General features: G+C 47.9%; 1 protein-coding gene and 1 non-coding gene across 3 annotated transcripts in view; both read right to left on the bottom strand.

Annotated features, from left to right (window-relative positions):
* Positions 1–23,515, bottom strand: part of LOC127040644 (zinc finger protein OZF-like) — a 130,541-nt gene that overhangs the window by 82,142 nt on the left and 24,884 nt on the right. The window lies entirely within an intron of this gene.
* Positions 13,090–13,161, bottom strand: TRNAQ-CUG (transfer RNA glutamine (anticodon CUG)). Its single transcript has one exon. It is a non-coding gene; the product is annotated as a tRNA-Gln (tRNA).

Below are 23,515 nucleotides of genomic sequence, written 5' to 3'. Positions count from 1 at the left end.
CCAGTGTAGACGAGTCCAAAGCGTAAGTAGTCTCTTAGCCTATCCAAGGCTGTGATCAAGTGTCTTGAGGTATATCTACACTATGAAATTAGGTCACATTTATAGAAGTTAGTTTTTTAGAAATTGTTTTTATGCAGTTCATTGTGTGTGTCCCAACACAAAGTGCTCAAAGTGCATTAAGTTGGTGGACTGTGTCCACAGTACCGAAGCCAGCGTCGACTTCCAGAGCATTGCAATTTGGGTAGCTGTGGGCAGCTATCCCACAGTTCTTACAGTCTCCGCCGGCCACTGGGATTCTGGGTTGAGATCCCAATGCCCGATGGGGCAAAAAACAGTGTCATGGGTGATTCTGGGTACATGTCATCAGACTCCCCTCTCCCTCCCTCCATGAAAGCAATGGCAGACAATCATTTCACGCCTTTTTTCCTGGGTTACCTGAGCAGATGCCATGCCTCGGCAAGCATGGAGCCCGCTCAGCTCACCGTCACCATACGTCTCCTGGGTTCTGGTAGACCTGGGACTGCATTGCTACAGAGCAGCAGCTCATTGGCTTTTGGTGGTAGAAAGTTTGTTATGTTTAGTACTCATTGTTATTGTACTCCTAGGTGCTCTTTTAGCTGATCTCAGTGAGATCAGTTGGGGTGCCTGGGCAGACAAGGGAGTGACTCAGTCAGGTCATTCCCATCTTCTGCCAAGCAACCAGGAGAGGACAATGGCTAGTAGTTGTACTGCACTGTTTGCTACCAGCCTAAGATGTAAAAGCTAGATGGATCAAAACAAGAAATTGATCTGATTTGTTTTATGAAATCAATGGCCTGCTAAATCCAGGGTTTTGAGTTCAATCCTTAAGGGGGCTATTCTGTGTGATAGTTGTTTGTATTTCTCCTTGATGCAAAACCACCCCTTTTGTTGATTTTAATTCCCTGTAAGCCATGCTATCAGTCGCCCCTCCTTCCATCAGAGCAATGGCAATTGTTTCATGCCTTTTTCTGCCCAGAACCAGAAGCTGCAAAAGCAAAACCAGACAAGGAGGCGACAGCAGTGCGGTGACAAGAGTGATGAGGACATAGACATGGTCATAGACGTCTCACAAAGTACGGGCTGGGCAATGTGCCCCAGCAATGTGCACATCATGCTGATGAGCTCTGCATGGTCACCTGTGCTGATCAGCTCGCCACGCTGGCCAAAGAGGAAATGAAATTCAAAAATTCGCAGGCCTTTTCCTGTCTACCTGGCCAGTGCATCTGAGTTGAGAGTGCTGTCCAGAGTGGTCACAATGGAGCACTCTGGGATAGCTCCCGGAGGCCAATACCGTCGAATTGTGTCCACACTACCCTAAATTCGACCCGGGAAGGCCGATTTCAGTGCTAAGCCCCTTGTCAGAGGTGGAGTAAAGAAATCGATTTAAATAGCCCTTTAAGTTGAAAAAAAGGGCTTTGGCGTGTGGATGGGTCCAGGGTTAAATCGAGGTAACACTGCTAAATTCAACCTAAAGTCATAATGTAGTATGAATTTGCTCCCTCAGACTTAACCACCTGCCTTTTCACACACTTCCTGCCCCTCACTCTCTGGGGTGGGAACAGGCCACCAGAATGTGTGTTGATTGGATTTTTTTTATATCGTTACTTCTAATTGATAAACTATTTATGTGTTTTTAAAATTTCATTGCAGTGCATTTTCTTCCTGCCACTGTCACCTGGCAGCTCAGGGATGTGAGATTCTCCTCCATTGCATTTCTGCCCACGGAAAAAGAAGAGAGATCACACTTGAGTACCTTTGGAAATAGAAGCAGCCTGGAAATAAACCAGACATCTCCACAGTGTGCAGTTTGTGTCTCTTTCGTTGCAGTTGATGTGTGCACAGCATGCACGGTGTGTGTGTGTCTGTGTGCAGTGTGTGTGGTGGACAGGGGCAGTGTGGGCTCACACAGGAATTCACCACTCCTGGTGCCGCATTTGACTCATTCTCCGAGTGAATGTAGCACTGTGGAGTGTCAGGCACAGGCTGCATGACCCCCTCCATTTATCCTTGGTGCAGATACAGCCCAGGCAGTGCTAATGCAACCTCCCCTTCTGCTGCCCTCCATCTTCATGTGCAGAGCCCACCTGTCAGGGCAGGAGGGGAACATCCCTCCATGGATCCTGGTTCTCAGATGGGACCAGCCTGGGATGGGGTGTGTGGTGTGGCTGCATCCATTAGGTCACCAGACTGAGCCAACTAATATCCTTGGTGATTGTTCCAAAGATCCAGGGCTTTGTGCTCAAACATCTCCCAGCTTCCTTGTTGAAAATGAGGCCAAGGTTTCCTTGCAATATACAGGAAGAAAGTAGTTTGTCACCCCAGATGGGATGTGAACTCACAAGCTCTAGTTTCAGAAGCTAATGCCTTAGCCATTGGGCCACTGATCTACCACTCATAAAGAAATGGAAATTTCCTCTCATAAATGCACATTCCTTGCATTTGCTTTGACACCAAATAGCCCCTTTATGTGCCTTACAGAAATGTCTGCATCCCCTGGCAGCAAGGCAACTGGACAGGTCGCTGACAGAGCTGAGCACCACCTTTCTACCAGCCATCTTTAGAGAAGAACCCCATCCTAGAATCACCCCTCCCTCCTTCAGCACCTCCACGTCTGTGGCTCTGAGCGGCAGTAGGATGGTTAGGGGGTGAATCTGGGGCTGGAAGGGGGGTAAGGTCAACCTGTAAGGAGTAACCAGGTGGGGCAGACCCACGGGGAGGCTGTGGGCTGCTGGTCGGTTGTTGGGATCTGAGCTCTAGATCAAAGCTGCACAGTGACCTGACACCCAGGGTTATAGAGCAGACATAGTGACCCCCTTACTGGCCTTGATGAACCCCAAACCCTTGTTACTAAGGGCATTAAGGAGTATCTGTCACTTAAAACTTCTGGGAGCTCCCCAGCAGGCTGTGGGCATCAGTTGCCTCACAGGTTAGACTCTTGGCGCTGTGCCAGCCACCCCATTGCAGGAAGAAGTAGGCCCAGTGCTAGCAGAAAGGGGTTTTGATTGATCGACCTCTGTGTTATGGGCACAGGACGCTTCCACTGTGTCACTCTGCTGGCTTCTCTTCAGCAGCACCTAGTGGCCCTGGCTCCAGGCTAGCGCCTGGTGAGCTCTGGCACTGGCAGGAAGAGCTGCAGGGTGCCAGGCAGCGGCCCTGGCAAACCAGCTGCTGGTAGGTGTCTTTGTGGTATCATGGGTCAGTGAGTTCAGCTGTTAATGGAAAGGAGGGGGGGTTATGCTCCCCCAGGGATGCCACTGAAGGCTCCTCGTGGGCTTCTCAAGGTCTGCTGGGAGCCGTGAAGTCCCCCTTTTGCCGACTTGAAGGCTCCCTCTTGGATACAGTGGGTTCACCTGCTGCCTACAAGAGTGTGGGGGCCGCACTGCAAAACCCCATCTCCCGGCAGCCACGCTGGAGCTCAGGCTTAATCCTCAAAGCCGAGCGCAAAACCTTCAGCCAGGAACGTTTCACTCCCTCCCTGCCTCTGCCCAAGCGGCAAGGGAAAAGCGGATGAGACACACTGGCTCGAAGACGCCTCCCTCCCACTTCCCTGCAGGCTATGCAAAGCTCTTGGCCTGCCTCATGCCTCGTCAGGAAAGTGCGGCCATGCTGCCCAAGCCTGAGTCACGTCCGCAGCCTGGCCTGCCCCGGCTGATGGAGCACAGAGCCACGCGAGTCAATGGCAGCACTGAAGCAAGCCTCTGTTGCAGATGACTGGCAAGTAGCTAATGTGATGCCAATTTTTAAAATGAGCTCCAGGGGAGACCCTGGCAATTGCAGGTCACTGAGCCTAACTTCAGCAATGGGCAAATTGGTAGAAACTAGAGTAAAGAATGATCAGACACCCAGATAAACAGGCTCTGTTGGAAAAGGGTGAACATAGCTTTTGTAAAGGGAACTTATATCTCACCAGTCTTCTATAATTCTTTGAGGATCCCAACAAGCATGTGGATAACGATGTCTCAGTTGATGTAGCAAACTGGGATTTTCAGAAAGCCTTTGACAGGGTCTCTCACCAAAGGCTCTAAAGAAAACTAAGTGGTTATAGGATACGAACATAAGAATGGCCATATTGGGTCAGACCAAAAGTCCATCTAGCCCAGTATCCTGTCTTCTGACAGCGGCCATTGCCAGGTGTTCCAGAGGGAATGAATGGAACAGGGAATTATCAAGCGATCCATCCCGTCACCCATTCCCAGCTTCTGGCAAACAGAGGCTTGCTAAACACACCTCTGGCTAAGAGTCATTGATGGACCTATCCTCCATGAATGTATCTAGTTCTTTCTTGAACCCTGTTATAGTCTTAGCCTTCACAACATCCTCTGGCAAGGAGTTCCACAGGTTGACTGTGTGTTGTGTGAAGAAATACTTCCTTTTCTTTGTGTTAAACCTGCTGCCTATTAATTTCATTTGGTGACCCCTAGGTCTTGTGTTCTGAGAAGGACTAAATAACACTTCCTTTCTCCACACCAGTCATGATTGTATAGACCTCTATCTTATCCCCTTTGGTCATCTCTTTTCTAAGCTGAAAAGTCCCCATCTTATTAATCTCTCCTTGTATAGAAGCTGTTCCATACCCCTCGTCATTTTTGTTGCCCTTTTCTGAATCTTTCCAAGTCCAATCTATCTTTTTTCAGATGGGGCGACCACATCAGGACGCAGTATTCAAGGTGTGGGTGTACCATGGATTTCTATAGAGGCGATATGATATTTTCTGTCTTATTATCTAACCGTTTCTTAATGATTCCCAACATCCCGTTGCACATTGAGTGGGTGTTTTCAGAGAACTATCCACAATGTCTCCAAGATCTCTTTCTTGAGTGGTAATAGCTAATTTAGATCCCATCATCTTATATGTATAGTTGGGATTATGTTTTCCAATGTACATTACTTTGCATTTATCAACTTTAAATTTCATCTGCCATTTTATTGCCTAGTCACCCAGTTTTGTGAGATCTCTTTGTGGCTCTTCGCAGACTGATTTGGATTTAACTATCATGAGTAGTTTTGTATCAGCTGCAAATTTTGCCACCTCACTGTTTACCCCTTTTCCCAGAGCATTTAGGAATAAGTTGAACAGTACTGGTCCCACTACGGACCCCTGGGGACACCTGGGGATAAGAGGGAAGAGCCCCTTCTGACACTGGCAGACCAGGTCCCAGTTCATGCCAAGGCCTCTAGGCCTTACTGAGAAGGGACAAATGCATGGCTGGAAACTAGTATTGCTCACTTGTTTGTTAGTGTTGTTTTAGATTTATAAAAAATGTGTTTTGTGTTTAGACTTTATGAAAACCTTGTGAGTTGCTGCATGCGTTATGCTCACCAATAATAGCTGTATCCCATTGTATAAGGTGATCTATAAGTGTTGGCACTAAAACTATAAACCCCCTTGCTGCCACCCTGACACCCCCTCCCTGAGTCAGGAGAGAAGCATTACCAAGTGTGAAATGCTAGTTTACCAGGAGAGGAGTCATCTCCTTTCCAACAAGAGAAGGGCCTGACTGAGACATCGGACAAGCCACTGTGGATCATCGGTGGACAAAAGACTTGGTTGATTGCTTCCACACACGCACCCACACCCAGGAGGCAGAGAGGTTCACAAACACTTGCCCCATCAGTTTGAGCTCTGGGGGAATGGAATAAAAATCGCTGTCAATAAGAAACTGTCCCTATGCTGCTTGGACTTCAGGCAAATGGTGTGACTTCCAAGCATAAGCAAGGGATCCCGGTTGTTTGGCCAGGATTAGCCCTAAGGGACATACAGAGCTTGCATGTTACAGTAGCTTCTACTACTGTTTGAAACCTCAGACTGTAACTCCTTTGTGTGTATGTTTACTGGCTTTAAACTGGTAAATAAATTTCTTATTTCTTTTCCTAGTCAGTAAAGCTTTAGCTCCTCCCATCAGCTTAATTAACATATGGAGATATACCTATCTCATAGAACTGGAAAGGACCTTGAATCCAATCCCCACTAGCAGGACCAAGTACTGATTTTGCCCCAGATTGCTCTCTCAAAGATTGAACCCACAATCCTGAATTTAAGAGGCAAATGCTCAAACCACTGAGCTATCCCTCCACCCTAACTATACCACTGGCCACGAGAGGTGGTAGCTCTGTCAGCGGGAGAGGCTCTCCTACCAACATAGTGTTCTCTACAACAGCGCTTAGATCAGGATAACTTACGTCGCTCAGGGATGTGGATTATTCACACCTCTGAGAGATGTAAGTTATACAGAAGTACGTCCTAATGTGGACAAGGTCTAAGATACCAGAGCAACTGCTGCTGCTGCTGTTTGAACAGGAAGAGAAGGAGGAGGCTGCAAGATGGTGAAGGAGAGAAAAGCAGCACTGCGGCAGCAGGAGAAGGTAAAGAACAGGAGAATCCAGAAGCCAAGTCTGGTACAGGGGACCTCTCTGCAACCTCTACAATGCTCTCATTTTAAGGGGGTCTGGACTGTAGAGTAGGTAGCTTTCTCCCATAAATTGTGAAGAAATAGCTTTACACTCTAATGCTGTAGGCAAGGTCAATTCTTTTATGGGGTTAGTGAGGGGTTCAATGCCATTCAACTAACCCACTTTCAAGTCAAACCTTTTGCTAATCAAAATTCATTTTGCTGAGTGTCCCCCTGTAGGCAAGCCCTGAATTCAACGCTCTGATCTGTCTCTTCAGTGCCCGGGGTTTGTGGTACAGAAAGGGCAGCAGGCCAGAGGCCGGGCAGTGTCTGCAGCAGGCTGAGCAGGCACTTCTGTGCAGTGGGGCTCTCTCACTTTTTATAGTGGTGGTGCTGAAAGCCTGTGAACTGTGCCCAGGTGTGTTCACAAGCAGTGTGAAAACGTGCAATTCCCGCTCACACTACACAGGGGCAGCACAGCACCAGGGTTCTCTGGAATCGCACAATAACGCTGGCTTTGTTCCCACAGCATCTGGAGCTTTGCACAGTGAGACATGGGGGTGCTGCAGCACCCACCGCAACCCTCGTTCCCTCACCTCTGCTTCTCTGCAGAGAACTTGTTATGCCACGAGGAGGTGCAGGGAGACTGTGCAGGAGACCCAGGCCCACACCCCGAGCACTGCAGCTCCAGTGCTGTGTTTGGGATTCATTTCTGCTCTCTGATAAAACTGCTCCAGGCTCCTCTGTCCAACTAATATTCGTCCAGGCTCCCTGGTGCTGTTAGTATCTGTCCAGAGCTTTCACCAGCCCTGCCCTAGGAGAGCTGGGCACTCGCTCTGCTCTGGAGAGCCAGGCAGGCCCTGAGCAGGACAGCAAAGGACACTAGATGGTGACCCTAGGCCAGTGGTGCCAGAACACTCTGTATAGTGGGGGGGGGGATGCTGAGCCACTGAATCAACTGTAACCCCAGAGTGTGATGGAAACCATGTCAAGCCAGGGGCTGCTGCAGCACCCCCAGTTCCAGCACCTCTGCCCACGCAGCTCCCCCAGCCTGACACACACACACACACAGCCCCTGCACGCGCCCCCCCAGGTCTCCTCAGCCCAGAGGTGAGCCCACGGCTGAGTGGGGAATCAGAACCTCTGGAAATTACCCTGGGACCAGCATGATCTGCCTCTGCCCTGCCCGCTCCGCATGTATTCGGAGCAAGTCAGTTTCTCTGTCCCAAGGTGTGTCCTGCCATGTGTTTCTTCTCTTTCCCAGTTCCCTCCAAACCACCCATTTTTCCCTGCCCCTGTGCTCCCCCCTGCACAGCATGTCCTGGGAGTGACTCAGATTCTCTGGACCAACATTTCTCCCCACCCCACCCCACATGTCTCTTCTCTCCCCCAACTTCCTCCACCTCACCTCATTTCCCCTGCACCCCAGGCTGGGTCTCTGACAACGCCCTCTCCTCTCCTCCTGACCTCAATATCTCCCTGCCCCAGGCTGTCTATGGGGCTGGGTCTCTCCCTGAAGCCCCGCCTCTAGCCCGGGGCTCACAGACAATCCCCGCCCAGCTGCTGTGTGCTGGGGCTGTGACGTGCGGTGACGTGCTTACTCCCAGCAGGCAACTCATTCATTTGAGATCAAAATGACAGAAGGTGTCATGTGTCCATGGGCGGGGTTATGCAGATAAGCAGTGCCTGGCAGCAGGACAGAGAGCTGTGAGATGAACCAAAGGATCCCGGCAGAGAGAATTCTCTGCGTGTGGAAAGAATCTGGTGTGAGGAGTTTGTGCTGCGAGTGCCTGCACCGGAGTCACTTCAGGACAGTGATTGCCACAGAGCTACATATTGACCAAAGGTGTGTGAATAGGATGTGGTGCCTGGCTGGGAGCAGCTCATGGTGATAAGGGAGTGGGAGCAGGAGATCCTGTCCTAGCAGGGGGCTGGGTGGGTATGGCCTTTCTTTGTAACCATGAGTGGGTGCAACTAGACCCCCCCGTTCTCTGGGGGGTGGGGCTTCTACTTTCTGCTTTGGGGAGGGGGAGGTTCCATGATGTTACAGCCCATGGGGGAGGGGTTTGAATCATGACTCTGAAGTAGGAGAGCAACTTCCCCAGCTCCCACTCAGTCTCCACTAGGGGGCTGGGCTGGGATCTCTAGGGAGGGAAGCACAGGGGAAAACAGTCTCTCCTATGGAACCCAGGAGTCCTGGATCCCAGTCCCACTGCTCTAGACCCCCTCCACTTCCAGAGCCAGGGACAGAACGCAGAGGTCCTGGGGCCCAGCCACCTCCTGCTCTGACTACTCGACCCCACTCCCCTCCCAGGGTAGTACAGGGGTCACTAGGTCGGTGTTCCAGCTCTGCTAAGGGCCTTGGCTGATTTTCCCAAAGTGCTTCCTTCTGAATCCAGCACATCTCCCCTGCCCCAGCCCGGTCACTGCCCACCCCCATGTGGAGGCACCAGCACTGTGCCAGGTCGTGATGGAAAATTGTCCAAGCTGGCTCAGGAGAGACGTGTGTCCCTGCTGCCCCCTGCTGGTGGGGCTGAGCCCTGCTCTGTGTGTGTATGTGTGTTGGCTTGCAGGATTTTGTATCTTGCAGCAAGTGACACACACACACATTGACACAGAAAGGGACTCACACAATCCCAACACTCACACACAACGCACCCAGAGGGGCATGCTAGCCCAACCCCCAAAGAGAGAAATAATCACACCCCCAGCCACACTCACAATCACACACACACACACACCAGAATATTCACAATTGTGTTCAGAGACACACCCACACACAGTTCACTCCCACTGCTCCCAACACAAGGACCTCCTGCCCCACACAGCATGTGCCAAGGCCTGTGGAACTCACTGCCACTGGACAGCTACCAATGAGAATGGACCTTTCCAGGAGACCAATAGACATAACTGTGGAGACAGAGGGGGCTGGGCTCCCAGGGTCTGACCCGGGCTGAGACTGGTTCTGACCTAGAGGGGTCCATCCAGCAGGGGGCAGCGTGACTCACACACAAACCCACCAGAATCGCCTTTCTTAGCGGGTCACCCAGGCCACCCTCAACTCTGCCCTGGGTTGGGTAACAAAGGGGCAGTATTGGACTCTGGGCCATGTCACAACCCAGACTTAGCCCCTTGCTCCACATGCTGGAGAGTTGGGTAACTGCTGAGTGATTGCACAAGAGAGAGTCAGAGCCAGGGAGAGAACCCAGGAGTCCTGGCTCACCCCCAACACACACTCTAACCACTGGACCCCCCCCCCCCCGACTCCCCTCCCAGGGCTGGAGATAGAACCCAGGAATTCTGGCCACCAACCAATGCCCCCCCGCTCTGACCACTAGACCCCATAGTCCCCTTTTAGATTTTAGGCTCGTTGCCTCTCCTATCCACCCACCCCACCTGTCCATCCCTTTGCTGCAGGTTTCTGGGGTGTCACCCCTGCTCTGCACTCCCCCAGTACAGCCCAAGGCTTTTCCTTCCCACAACCACACATCCTCTCTCCCCTCATGCTGGATCATCTGCTTGGCCCCCTCTCCCCTCTCTGGGCGCGCTGTGCGGCGTGGCTGGGGATTGTGCAATGGCCCAGCATCAGGCAATGCAGAATGGACACCACATGCCCTGCCCCACCTCATGTGAGCTGCTTTCCAGGTGCATCAGAGCCCAGTGCCCCACACCTGGGCCCTCCTGCCCCACTGGGGGTGAACTGCAGCCCCTACCGCACTCCGCAGAGGGAAGAAGGGTCAGGCCAGCCAGCCCTTGTAAGATGGGGAAATCGATGGTATGGAGGCTGACACACATGGGGAAGCAGTTGTCGTTACAGCTGGCTGAGGGCAGGATAGCACAGCACAGCACAGCACACACACACACACAACCGCTAACAGATGCAAACACATGTACAAATCCAGCCACACGAACACACACACCAGCACAGCCACAGCCACAGCCACAGCCACACACACAATTCCTGCAAAACCCCAGATATACACAAACACATGCACAAATCCACACACATACGTGCACACCACACCCCCTGTTGGACATACACCTTGGGTCACTGTGACACTGAACACTTCAATTGGATGGGGGGCCCAGTACCATGTCTATTCCCTGCCCCCCCAGGGCTCGTAGGGAGCAGATTGGAGGCACAGGGGGCACGATCCAGTGCCAGCCAAAGAGGGGGTTAGAGGTGAAGAAGGAGCTGTGATTTCTGCATCACCCAGTTCCTGGCACAGGCTCATTGAGGATTTGCATTTCTTAGTAGTTTTCACACCATCACCACTTCCTGTCCAGCCCCCTCCTGCTGTGCAAGATGGTTAAAAGGGGGGGGGTGAAATAAGAAGAACCCAGGAATCCTGGCTCCCAGTTCCACCTGTGCCAATGTTACCAGACCCCACTCTAACCTCAGTGCTGGGAATAGAACCTAGGAGTCCTGACACCCATCGTCCTTTCCTCTAACCACTAGACCCCAGTCCTACCCTTCCTGGGAGCCAGGACTCCTGGGTTTTATCCCCAACTCTGGGAGCAAAGTGGGGTCTAGTGCTTAGAGCAGGAGGAGCCAGGACTCCTGGGTTCTACTCTCAGTGCTGCTGTGTGACACTGGGCCTCCTCCCACTTTTTGGGTATGGAGCCTTTAAATTCTCTGGGGCATGGCCTATCTCTCGCTGTGTCTGGGCAGCGCCTGACCCAATGGGGCCCTGATCTCAGCTGGGGCAGGGACTGTCTCTGTGTCTGTGCAGTCCCTGGCACGACAAGCGCCTTGATTCTGCCCTGGTCTCTGCAGGTGCTGCTGTTGTGCAAATAAATAGTTGTGATACTAAAAGGCGTGGCAGTGCGTGAGTGCACCACCATTGCCATGCAAGGGCTAAATGTGATTCTTATCCCTGTGACCTCCTGTGCACCCTCCCCCCTCCAGCTCCCCGATTCCATGCCCTGAGCCCCTTGTGCCGCTGCCCTTGTCAATGGCAGTGCTGAAAGCCACCCAGCCCTAGCGCCAAAAGAAGAAGATGGAGGGGGAGGAGCTTTGCAAAAATCGGTCACACCAATAGGAAACCAGCCCCAGCAGTTTGTGACTTCACTTCCCAAAATTAGATGCGCAGACACACACACACACACACACACAGCTGTGCCAATGCACCACCTCACCTCGTCCAGGGAGGTCTAAATGGGGAGCTTTGTGTGGGAGCGGGGACGGATGGCACCATCAAAGTAGTTCTGGAGATGATCCTCCACGTGTGGGCATCTCAGCTCCAACTAGCACTGGGCTCACACTGGGCTGTGTTCAGGTCCTCTCTCTGTTGTGTGCTCCGGCTCCACAAATGCCCCCGCCGCCTGCTCTTTCCTTCTGGTACAAAAAATATCCTCTTCCTTTGCCCCAGAGAGAGACACCTACGGTGATGCTCAGCACACATCTTCCCCCCACCTTCCACCCATTCCCAGGAGCGTGCAGGAAGGGGGTCGGGGTTGGGGAGAGCCCGCATCCCGAGGGGAGGGTATGCAGGGCCAACAAGGGGTGGGAGGGGAAGCTGGTACATATTACTGGGGCCCGGCTGTCCAGAAGGGGGCCCAGGGCCTGGCTTCCCCGGCTTCATTGGCCCTGTTTGGCTGCTACGGCCTTGCTGGGGGGGCCCCCAAATTTTTTTCACCAGGGCCTGAAGCCACTCTCGGAGGCCCTGAGGATATGGGGGGGGCTTGCCCCCTCCACAGAGCATGGGAGTGCCAATAGGCATCTATGCATGGTCCCCCTCAAGCAGGGCCAGGATGGAAATGGGGGGCCTGTGCCCCCAACATGGAGAATCTGGGGTGCAACCTTGCTTCACGGGTCAGTCTGTCCTTTCTCTGACTGTCCTATTCCAGCTTCAACTAGCGCTTGTGGTTCATTCATTCTTTTTCATACCTTTCCTTCTCTAGCTTGTATGTTCTTGCTTTCTTTCTTCCCCTCTACCTTTCATGCTCTTCCTTTCTTTCCTTCTTTTTCTAATATGTTTTCTCTCCCTTTATTTCTTTCTCTGCCTTTCACATTCTTTTCGCTTGCTCTCTCACAAGTTATTTTTTTCACTTGCTCTTTTCCTCGCTCCTTCAGAGCGAAGCGGGTTCTCCTCGCACACACATTTTGACAGGTTTTCATCCTGATCAGCAAGTGGATTAAGCACGTCTTCAGTGGGGGTTTGCCATGTCAGGGAGCAGGCTGGCCGGTGTCTTTGTGGCTGTCTGCTGGCCATGCATAGGCATGGTCCTCCCCTCCTCTGGCTCTGCCCTCGGTTGCTCTGTAGCTTTTAAGCTTCCCTTGGAGCTGTCAGCACCAGCCGCCTCTGCTCTAGGTGCCCAGAGGAGGAGAGGTGTGCTGGGCTCCAGCCTGGGACTCTGCCTCCCTCCTGCCTTAGCCCTGACTATCAAGCCTGGCCCTGGCACTCCTTCCTTCAAGTGCTGTGCGGGCAAGAGGAAAAGTGTGGCAGGAAGCACAAGGGCCAAACTTTTGGGCCCCATGTGAAGCAGCAAGAACCCCAACCACCTGGTCAAACCACAGGCATCAGCAACCAGGGTAGCAAGTTCTAGAGCCCCAACCAATTTTGGCCATCACAACCCAGCTCCAGTGGGCAAGTCACCCAGCAGGAGGGGAAAGATCTGCTCTTGTACAGCTGGAGACAAGGAAGTTGAGCAATGTGAGCTTCAGGGCTTTACCACAAGGTCCCACTGAGATTTGAACTCAGATTGCAAGATTCAGAGTCCTGAGTGCTACCCATTACACCATGGGACCAACTCATACTGCTTTCTCTGCACATCAGTGACTCTCACAGGGCTGGCTCATGTAAGGGACTGTTGGCCCTTTACTAAAACTTACTGGGGGTTTTGGTTGGCTAGTTCCCAGTCCCAATAGAAGGGGGAAGGGCCAATGGGAAATCAGGACCCTGAGACTGACAGTCCCCAGGGACAATGGGGAGAGGCCAAAGCTCCAAGTTAGCCGCACTGACAGGCCGGGCAGTGTAATGAGGGAGTCACCCCGCCAGGGGGTCCCATCCTCCTTATGAGCTGGAACTACCTGGGCCAGAGTGGGGCAGAGCTAAGGAGAGAGCAGGAGCCTGAGAAGAGCCGGGGAGCAGAGCTGCACCAGCCAGGGAGAACCAGGACAGATCCCTGCTGGGAGCCGAGCTGCAGCAGCACGAGCCATAGAAGCTTTCCAGGGAGCAGATCTGTGCTGGAAGAAGAGCTGCAGCAAGCAGAGCCAGAGAGTCTAGAGGAGCAGCTCAGGGCAATAGAGGCAGAGCCGCAGCAGCACTGGGGCTGGAGTTGGGTGCAGTGGGCAGCTTGGGAGAGTGAGGGGGACCCGCAGAAGGCCCAGCACAAGGAGATGCCACCAGGCAAGAGACCTTGCAGGCCAGACCTTCAGGGGTCGGGGGGATCGTATCCCTTACATGGGGGCTGACGCTGGGAACAAGGGGCCTGTCACCTAGAGCATGTGGCCACTGCCAGAGCAAGTGTCCAGCCCGTGGTGTCCCTGCAGCACAGCCAGGGCCTGAGAAAGAGGCCTGGGACATGTGAGGGAGAGACTGTGACCTGCCCTGACACTCCAGAGATGCTGGTTGTGATCTCCCTGCACCACAGAACAGGGTAACGTGTTTTTCTTTCCTTATGTTTTATATTAATCGCTGGGTAATAAATGGTATTTGCTTGAAGCACATGCAATGAGGAGTGGATCAGAGAAGTGCCCAGAGCAGAGAAAGTACCCCAGAGTGGGGACACCGTAGCCCTGTTCAAGTGATCATGATAAGATTGGGGGTTGAGCCCCCTAGGAATCCTGGGCCCAGCCTTGTCAGGGTTACGAGGTCTCTGCCACACACAAGAGTAGAAAGAGAGTCCTCGAGGTTAGGCAGCCTCTGGGCAAGGGAGTGAGGACTCAGATCCTTCTGCTGGCCAATTCCACCAGGGTCATGTATAAACCAGGGAAGTTCCCCCCAATAGCCGGACCAGACTCTCCTTACACTTGCCCTCTGTACTCATTGCTTCTCTCTCTCTTCCCAACCCACCTCTGCTGCTATCTCTCTAGGCTTTCTCAGCACCTGGCCCCACAGCACTTCCTGGCAGTCAGAGACTGTGCTTTCTACACCTGTTCCTGTGGATGTGGCCTGTCTCCTGATTGCTAAGGAAAGGAACCTTTCCAGGAAATGGCCACAGCTTCTGGGAATCTGCATGTGGCTGTGAACAGTGTTTGGGTCCTAGCACACAAAGCGACTTAAAAGCTGAGCACTCAGACAGGGGTTTGAACTCTGGACCCTCAGATTAAGAGCCTGATATTCTACCAACTGAGTTTGTTGAGAACATCTTTACAGTTCACCACAAGAGTGAGCAGGGAGGCAAAAAAAGTCCCAGGAACCCCTCCTCTTTTTCTGCACAGCCACTGCCTGTCAGCAGGATTCCTCCTCCTCCTCCTCAGTGAGACTATATCTAAGCACCTAGACAGCCGGCCTGTCTGCTGCACTCCAATCCCCCATGCCTGAGCCTCCCTGACAAAGTCCTGTACTTGGCTCCATTGAATTAAGTCTCACATCTTGCTGGGAACTCGACTTCTTGTGCCCAGAGAGTCTTTACCCCTCTCAGTAGATGACCCAAGAAACATAGTGTCTGCCAGTAGTAATAAGCTCGATAGTGTTCATCACCATACAAATTTGGACAGGTTTCCTCGCCCCTTTTAGGGCTTACGTCCCGCCTTCCCACCCCGTTTCCGTTGGCACCGTGTGGCACCGTCAGCCATTTTGAAAAAATGTGTGTGTGTATGTGTTTGAGTAGGGGAAGTGTTGTGTATGTTGGTGGTTGGGTAAATGGAGAGAAAAAGGTTGAAAGAAGAGTATGAGAGAATGAAAAGAGGAAGAAAGAGAGTTTGAGTAAGGTTTAGAGGAAAAAAAGGAAATTTGAAAGAAGAGAGGTAAGTTATTGAAGAAAAGAGGCTGGTTATGAAAGAATAGAAAGATAGAACTTAAAAGAAACAGGAAATATTTGTTTTTGAAGGGCTAGTTTAAGAAAAAAGTTAAATAATATTGAAAACTAGGTTTGAAAAAGGGAAAGGCAAAACTTGTTTGGGAGGCCCAGGGTAAAAAAGGTGAATAAAAAGGCATTGAAACTATTGAATACCAATATAGGTTAAGAAAAAAGCATTAAAAACATTAAAAACTAGGTTTAAAAGGGGAATTTACTAAAGCAAAACCTGTTTAGTAAGCACATGGCCAAAAACTATAAAGGGGTACTAAGAAAAAAGCATTTTAAATGATTAAAAACTAGGTTTTAAAAGGGAATTGACTAAGGCAAAGCCTGTTTGGTAAGCACAGGGTAAAAAAGTGAATTAAAAATCATTGAAACTATTCAATACCAGTGTAGGTTAAGAAAAAAAAGAAAGGTTAAAAAAAAAGAACAGGACAAGAAAAAAGAGCAAAGAGCAAAAATAGAGAGCACATGGTGGAATCAGAATGAGACAGAGAGAAGCAGGCAGAGCCTGTTTAGTAAGCACAGGGTAAAAAAAGTGAATAGAAAAGCATTCAGAATCAGGGTAGGTTAAAAGAAAGAACAAGACAAGAAAAGGGAAAAGAGATCCCATTTTGCAAAGGGCAAAGATAGACAGCACATGGTTGAGTTAAAGAGAGAGAGAATTTTTACCTTTGCAGTCTTTCTGTAGAATGAGGCAACTTTTCTGGTTCAGACCCTCTCAGACTTGTTATCACCGCCTTTGGATCGGCCCAGTCAGAGGTGGTTTTACAACAGCGTCATAGAATTCATTTTCCTGAACCAATCCTAGAGTCCCAAGATTTTAAACAAGAGCCAACCCCCTTCTTCCCCCCACCCCCTTTCCTCTTTTCTCTCTCCCCCCTCCCTTTTAACTATTTTATTTTTATCTAAAGAAACAGACCCCCTAGCATTTTCCCGCCATGTAGCCCTTTTACAGAGGGATTTTTATAAAAGTTAAATTCATAAGCTTTTAGTAACACACCATTTTTAAAGTATTTTCCCTAGGTTTTAAACTAAAAGGGGTTTTTTTTTTTAGTAAAAACAGTGTGAAGCTGCAGCAAAGCTCCTGTTAGCAAAGCAGCTTCTGTGAATCAGTGGATCACAGAGAAGGAGTTTGCTTTTTGACCTGCTTTTTAACAAACACAAGTTAAAGTTACATTAAGTTTTGCGAAGGGATATTGACTTAAAAAGACAAACCTAAAACACATTCCTTTTGTATGTGTTGTAATAAAAAAAGAGCAGTGAAGACACAGTCCTTTGGCATAGGTGTTGTAACAAAAAAAGAGCATGCACAAACAGTCTATGGTTATAAAAGTAATGTATAGTGACAAAAAAAGTTTTCCCCCTAGGTTTTAGACTAGCACTGCTTATTTTTTTGTAAACACTGTGAAGCTGCAGCAAAGCCCTGCTCTGCTCTTATCTAAACAACCAGGACCCTGTAACAAAAGCTGAACAACACATACTATAAACCATTTTAAAATGTGTTGTTTGCAGGCTAAAGTTACATTAAGTTTTGCAAAGGGATAATGGCTTAAAAAGACAAACTTAAGACACATCCCTTTTATATTTGTGTTGTAATAAAAAAGAGCAGGCAGAAGCACCCCAGGTTTTTAGTAACAGACAGTTTATAGTCCCCTTATTTTGTAAACCACTCAATTAGAGAGAAGAAGAAGATTGCTTCTTTTCTCACTTTTTAACAAAGAGAGGTGAAAGTCTTGTAAAGATATAAACACTTGAAAAGACAGGCCTAAATGAAGACACATTTCTTTATTTACTCCCCTTGGCATAAGTGTTTCAATGAAAAAGAGCAGGCAGAGGGATTTTTATAAAAGTTAAAACCATAAGCTTTTAGTAACAAACAATTTTTTAAAGTTTTCCCCTAGGTTTTAAACTAACAGGGGTTATTTTTTAGTAAAAACAATGTGAAACTGCAGCAAAGAGCCTGTTAGCAAAGCAGCCTCTGTGAGTCAGTGGATCAGAGATAAGAAGGCTGCTTCTTTCCCAAACTTTTTAACAAACACAAGTTAAAATTACATTAAGTTTTGCAAAGGGATAATGACTCGAAGAGACAAACCTAAGACACATCCCTTTTGTATGTGTTGTAATAAAAAATTATGCAGAAGCACCCTAGGTTTAAAACCCCAGGTTTTTAGTAACAGATGGTTTATAGTCCCCTTATTTTGTAAATCAGTGGATTAGAGAGAAGAAGATTGCTTCTTTCCCCACTTTTAAACAAAGAGAGGCAAAAGGCTTTTAAGGGAATAAACACTTGAAAAGACATGCCTAAATGAAGACACATTTCTTTACTTACCCCCCTTGACATAAATCTTTCAGTAAAAAAGAGCAGGCAGAAGCACCCTAGGTTTTAAGTAACAAACAGTTTATAAAGCCCTTATTTTGTAAACCAGTGGATTAGAAAGACAAAGAAGCAAAGGGCCTGTTAGGAAAGCAGCCTCTGTGAGTTAGTGGATCAGAGATAAGAAGGTTGCTTCTGACCCAAACTTTTTAACAAACACATTTTAAAGTTACATTAAGTTTTGCAAAAGGGATAATGACTTAAAAAGACAAACCTAAAACACATCCCTTTTGTATGTGTTGTAATAAAAAAAGAGCAGGCAGAAGCATCCTAGGCTTAAACCCCCAGGTTTTTAGTAACAGACGGTTTATAGTCCCCTTATTTTGTAAACCCGTGGATCAGAGAGAAGAAGTTTTGTTTCTTTCCCAGCTTTTTAACAAATAGAGGTGAAAAGCTTGTAAAGGAATAAAACACTTGAAAAGACAAGCCTACCTGGAGACCCATAACCTTCATTTAGTCCCTTAGCCCACGTCCAGACTAACCCGCGGCATCGGCGGGTTAAAATCGATTGCTCGGGGATCGATAGATCGCGTCTAGTCTGGACGCGATGTATCGATCCCCGAGCGCGCTTACATCGATTCCGGAACTCCATCAACCCGAACGGAGTTCCGGAATCGACACGGAGAGCCGCGGACATCAATGCCGCGCCGTCCAGACGGGTGAGTACCTCGATTTTAGAAATTCGACTTCAGCTACGTTATTCACGTAGCTGAAGTTGCGTACCTAAAATCGATTTTAATACCCTAGTCTGGACGTGGCCTTAGACATAGGTGTTTCAATAACATGTAAGTCTGCAGAAACAACCCAGGCTTGAAAACACAGAAAGCCTGTTTATGAAAGTTTTCCCCTAGGTTTAAGCTAGCACTGGTCATTTTTTTTAGTAAGGACAGCAGGCTTTTGCCACAAAGCAGCTGTAGGCAAAACCAGTGTCTGTGGGTATGGCTACATTTGGAACTTCAAAGCGCTGCCGCGGCAGCGCTTTGAAGTGTGAGTGTAGTCAGAGCGGCAGCGCTGGGAGAGAGCTCTCCCAGCGCTGCACGTAAACCACATCCTCTAGGGTGTAGCGTGCAGCACTGGGAGCCGCGCTCCCAGCGCTGCTGCCCTGATTACACTGACGCTTTACAGCGCTGTATCTTGCAGCGCTCAGGGGGGTGTATTTTCACACCCCAGTTGCAGCGCTGTAAAGTGTGAGTGTAGCCAAGCCCTGAGAGTCAGTGGATCACAGAGAAGGAGTTTGCTTCTTTACCTGCTTTTTAACAAACACATGTTAAAGTTACATTAAGTTTTGCAAAGAGATAATGACTTGAAAAGATAAACCTAAAACACATTCCTTTTGTATGTGTTGTAATAAAAAAAGAACAGGTAGAAGCATCCTATGCTTAAAACCCCAGGTTTTTAGTAACAGACGGTTTATATTCCCCTTATTTTGTAAACCACTGGATTAGAGAGAAGAAGATTGCTTCTTCCCCCACTTTTTAACAGAGAGGTAAAAGACATGCCGAAATGAAGGCACAGTCCTTTGGTATAGGTGTTTTAATAAAAAAAGAGCATGCACAAACAGTCTGTGGTTATAAAAGTAATGTATAGTGGCAAAAAAAAAAAGTTTTTTCCCCTAGGTTTTAGACTAGCACTGCTTATTTTTTAGTAAAAACTGTGAAGCTGCAGCAAAGCCCTGCTCTGCTCTTATCTAAACAACCAGGACCCTGTAACAAAAGCTGAACAACACATACTGTAAACCATTTTAAAACGTGTTTTTTGAAGTAATGTCTAAAGCCCTCTCTTTTTAATAAATTAAATAAACACATGAAATAACAAACCTACCTGAAAACACATTTCTTTATTTGTAGGGATGTTTCAATAAAAAAAGAGCATGCAGAAGCATCCCAGACCTAAACCCACAAAACCCTTACTAAGAAAAAGTCCCCCCGCCCAAGGTTTTTAGTGTGAATCACTTGAAACAGCCTTTTGAAGGTAGTGGATTAGAAAAGAAAACCCCTTTGAAAAACAGGCTACCTGAAGACACTTTTTTTTTATTTACCTCCCTTTGCATAAGTGTTTCATTAAAATGTAAAAGAGCAGGCAGAAGCACCCCAGATTTAAAACCCCAGATTTTTAGTAACAGACGGTTTATATACCCCTTATTTTGTTAACCATTGGATCAGAGAGAAGAAGATTGCTTCTTTACCTGCTTTTTAACAAAGAGAGGTGAAAGGCTTGGAAAGGAATAAACAGTTGAACAGACAAGCCTACCTGAAGACCCATAACCTTCATTTAGTCCCTTAGGCATAGGTTTTTCAATAACATGCAAGTCTGCAGAAACAACCCAGGCTTAAAAACACAGAAAGCCTGTTTATAAAAGTTTTTCCCTAGGTTTAGGCTAGCACTGGTCATTTTTTAGTAAGGACAACAGGCTTTTGCAGCAGAGCAGCTGTCAGCAAAAACCGCCTCTGTAAACCAGCAGATCAGAGATAAGAAGGCTGCTTCTTTGCCTGTTTTTTAACACATACAAGTGAAAGTTATATAAAGTTTTGTAGAGGAATAAACACTTTAAAAGACAAGCCTATATAAAGACAGAGCCCTTTATTTAACATTTTTACGTGTGTTTTAATTAAAAAGAGCATGCAGAAAACACGCCAGAGTGAAAACCACAGAACCTTAGTAACAGCTAGTTTATATTCCCCTTATTTTGTAATCCAGTGGATTAGAGAGAAGTTTATTTTCCTTCCTATATAGTTGAAGCATTACGTTTTTGTAAAGTTTATTATTAAAAAGCAGTATTGCCTGATGTTGGGGACCCCGGTGCCCCAATAATGGCAAGGTTTGTTGTCTGACTGTGAGAGTGACAGGCAACACCAGCAAAGTCTGAACAAAAGCTCTTTATTGAAGAGTGCACACAACAACAAAGAGCAAGCTCATCTTCAAAGAGAACCAGCTTACCTCTTTACAAATAACATAAGGTTTTATAGACAGTTCCGTCAAGTCACTAATTATTAATTTAAGCAACCCACCCCCTTCTACTAATTACTAGAAACCAAAACTTCTATCATATATGTTTCTTTTTGTTAAGACTAATTAATCTATGTGAGTAATAATGCCTTAACAATCACTAACGGGCAGGAATGTAGGGGAGTTAAGAATAGACATAGAACAGAAACAGGGAGTAATTCACAGAAGTCTGGGAGTCTGGACACTTGGCTCCTTATCAGTTCTTCAAATGAACCATTTTCAGAACAACACAAGTAGTATTATGCCAGGAATCCCATTTCTTCCTTATCTCATCATTTCCCAACCTTTTGAACAACATACTGCTTCTTCAGTACTTTTCCACTCAAAGATTACTCAGAGACCTCTGCTAGCCTGACTTCAGTCAGATTGGCATAACTGGCTTTATGCTATATTTCCAGTTAGGCCTAACACCTGAGCTGTAACAAAACCAGGCCCCTCTTAGGGATATTTTGTAGAAGTTTAGTGAACTAAAAGGCTTAAGATACTAGCCTGTTCTTTTAAAAATAGTGTTTTTAAAGTACCAAAACAACAACTGGGTAAGAATATGAAAACTGGCAATTAAGGGGAGTTTACATATGTGTTTTAATAAAAAACAACAACAACAGCAATAACCCAAGATTGCTTTTTAAAGTTTTACCAGAGATATGGAGCCTTCCTCACCCCCGCTCCCCACACACACACACACACTCTCTCTCTCTCTCTCTCTCTCTCTCTCTCTCTCTTTTCTGTTCCCCCCGACACCCTTCCCCTTTTTTTCTTCTTTTTTTTAACTGTTTTTTAAAATCTAAACCAAGGACAAACATTTTTTTTAAAAAGCCAGGGCCACAGAGATCAGGCCATGCAGGTAAGAAATCTGTCCTGAGTTTTAGGGGGCATGTTGATAACTCTTTTAGTGAAACAGTTTTGTAGGCAGCCTGTCTGTGTAAGTTGTTATGCTTTAGCATGGGCAAGCATTTATTGTTTGAAAGCACTTTTCCACTTTATGAGGTATTATCTCCCCCCATCTTACGCCTATCAGAAATATTAAAACCAACAAGCTAAAAGATACATTGCAGCAAGGACTGCAAAGCAATAGTTACAATATTGTTGATTATTACCTTGTCTAATGCCCTAGAGAATATATTTTGTTTTGTTTTTATAAAACACTTTTATGCAAACTGTAACCCTAGGTAACGTATAGCATTAAATAATATGAAACAGTAGACGAGAGACCTGAAACATTGTTGAAATCAGAGGGACTATGATTAAGTCCTAATGCAGAGGGCCTTGGGGTGAAAAATGAAAAGGTACAGCCGAAGCGGAAGATGGTATGATTTAAGAGAGGTTCTGGGGCTGGTTTGCAATGGTCCATAGGGAGCCTATAACACTCATGCACAAACACCAGGGCTGGGTGAGGTGGTTGGGCCTTTGTCAGAGGAACAGGCCGTTTATATACCTTTTGTTGTTGTTCCTTTTGACAAACCCCACATCCCTGAAACTCCATAAAAACACACTTTACACAGTTATTTTTAACTGACATTTTATTTTACAACTCAGCCTGTTTTGTTCCCAAAACACGCTCTAACTGTTAGTGTTTTTTCTAAGCAAGATTTTGTAATTTGCTGAATGAAGAAGATGTTCAACATTTTGCATTAAACATTTATCTATCGGTTTGATGATTTCATCTAAAACGCTATTAGGGTTCTCGGCCTCTGTCACTTTGTCCACCAATTCTGCCCCTAGAGCTAAATGTTCCTGGGTTAAACAGAGGCACTGCAGTGCATGTCCCGGTGTGATGATGATATTTAACACACTTTCCATACACAAACCACCACTAATTTCTTTAATTTTACAGTTCACATCATCTAAAGACTAGTACACGGAGGCATGATGCCTCTGACTGGGGGCATCTATGGCGCACCCAGGACAATCCTCATTTTGTTTTTCTCTCGGGCAGTGCTTGATGATTCCGTGCACAGCCGCACTCACCAACCACCAACATACACAACACTTCCCCTACTCAAACACATACACACACACATTTTTTCAAAATGGCCGTCGGCGCCACACTTTGGTGCCAATGGAAACAGGGGGTGGGAAGGCGGGACGTAAGCCCTAAAAGGGGCATGGAAACCTGTCAAAATCTGTATGGGGATGAATACTATCGAGCTTATTACTACTTCTGCCTTTTCCAAAGAAGTGCATGAAGTAGCTTTGCTTCTGTGACCACATGGCCTAATGGATAAGGCATCTGACTATGGATCAAGAGCATAAGGGTTCAAGTCCCTTGGTGGCTGCATTGCTGCAGTTTTACCTTCATGCTGAAAGTCCTGCTCCCTTCAGGGCTGGAACCTCTTCTTGGCCACTGAGGCCAGTGCTCTGGCTTCAGCTAGAGCCCCGGGAAGGAGTTGGGGGTTGGGTGTCACAAAGGCTGGGGCATGAGCCTCAAGTGCTTCCAGTCTAGCCTTTGCCCTTCCTGACTTGCCAAAGAAAATGGATGGCTGCCTGGGCCAGCGTGTGGAGCAGTTTCCTTCTGTCCCTGTGCTTGAGGGGACTTGCTACATAGCACCTTTGGAGCCTGGATGTTTCTCGTCTTCTCGCCAGCTGGGGAAGCCTCTTAGGGTAAAATCTCCTGCCTCACTACAAAAGTCAGCACCGTGAGTGGGAACGGTCAGAGGTCCCACCAAGGGGCTGGCCCTGCTTTCCTACCTTCCTTCTGATGTTGGCCACAGAGCATCAGCAGCCGCCCCGCACGGTGATCTGTTGGTGGCCTTCA

Source organism: Gopherus flavomarginatus, chromosome 25 (genome assembly GCF_025201925.1).
Source record: "Gopherus flavomarginatus isolate rGopFla2 chromosome 25, rGopFla2.mat.asm, whole genome shotgun sequence".
NCBI classification, from domain to species: Eukaryota; Metazoa; Chordata; order Testudines; family Testudinidae; genus Gopherus; species Gopherus flavomarginatus.
The sequence above is the reverse complement of the archived record's forward strand: the minus strand, read 5'-3'. Positions and strand labels throughout refer to the sequence as shown.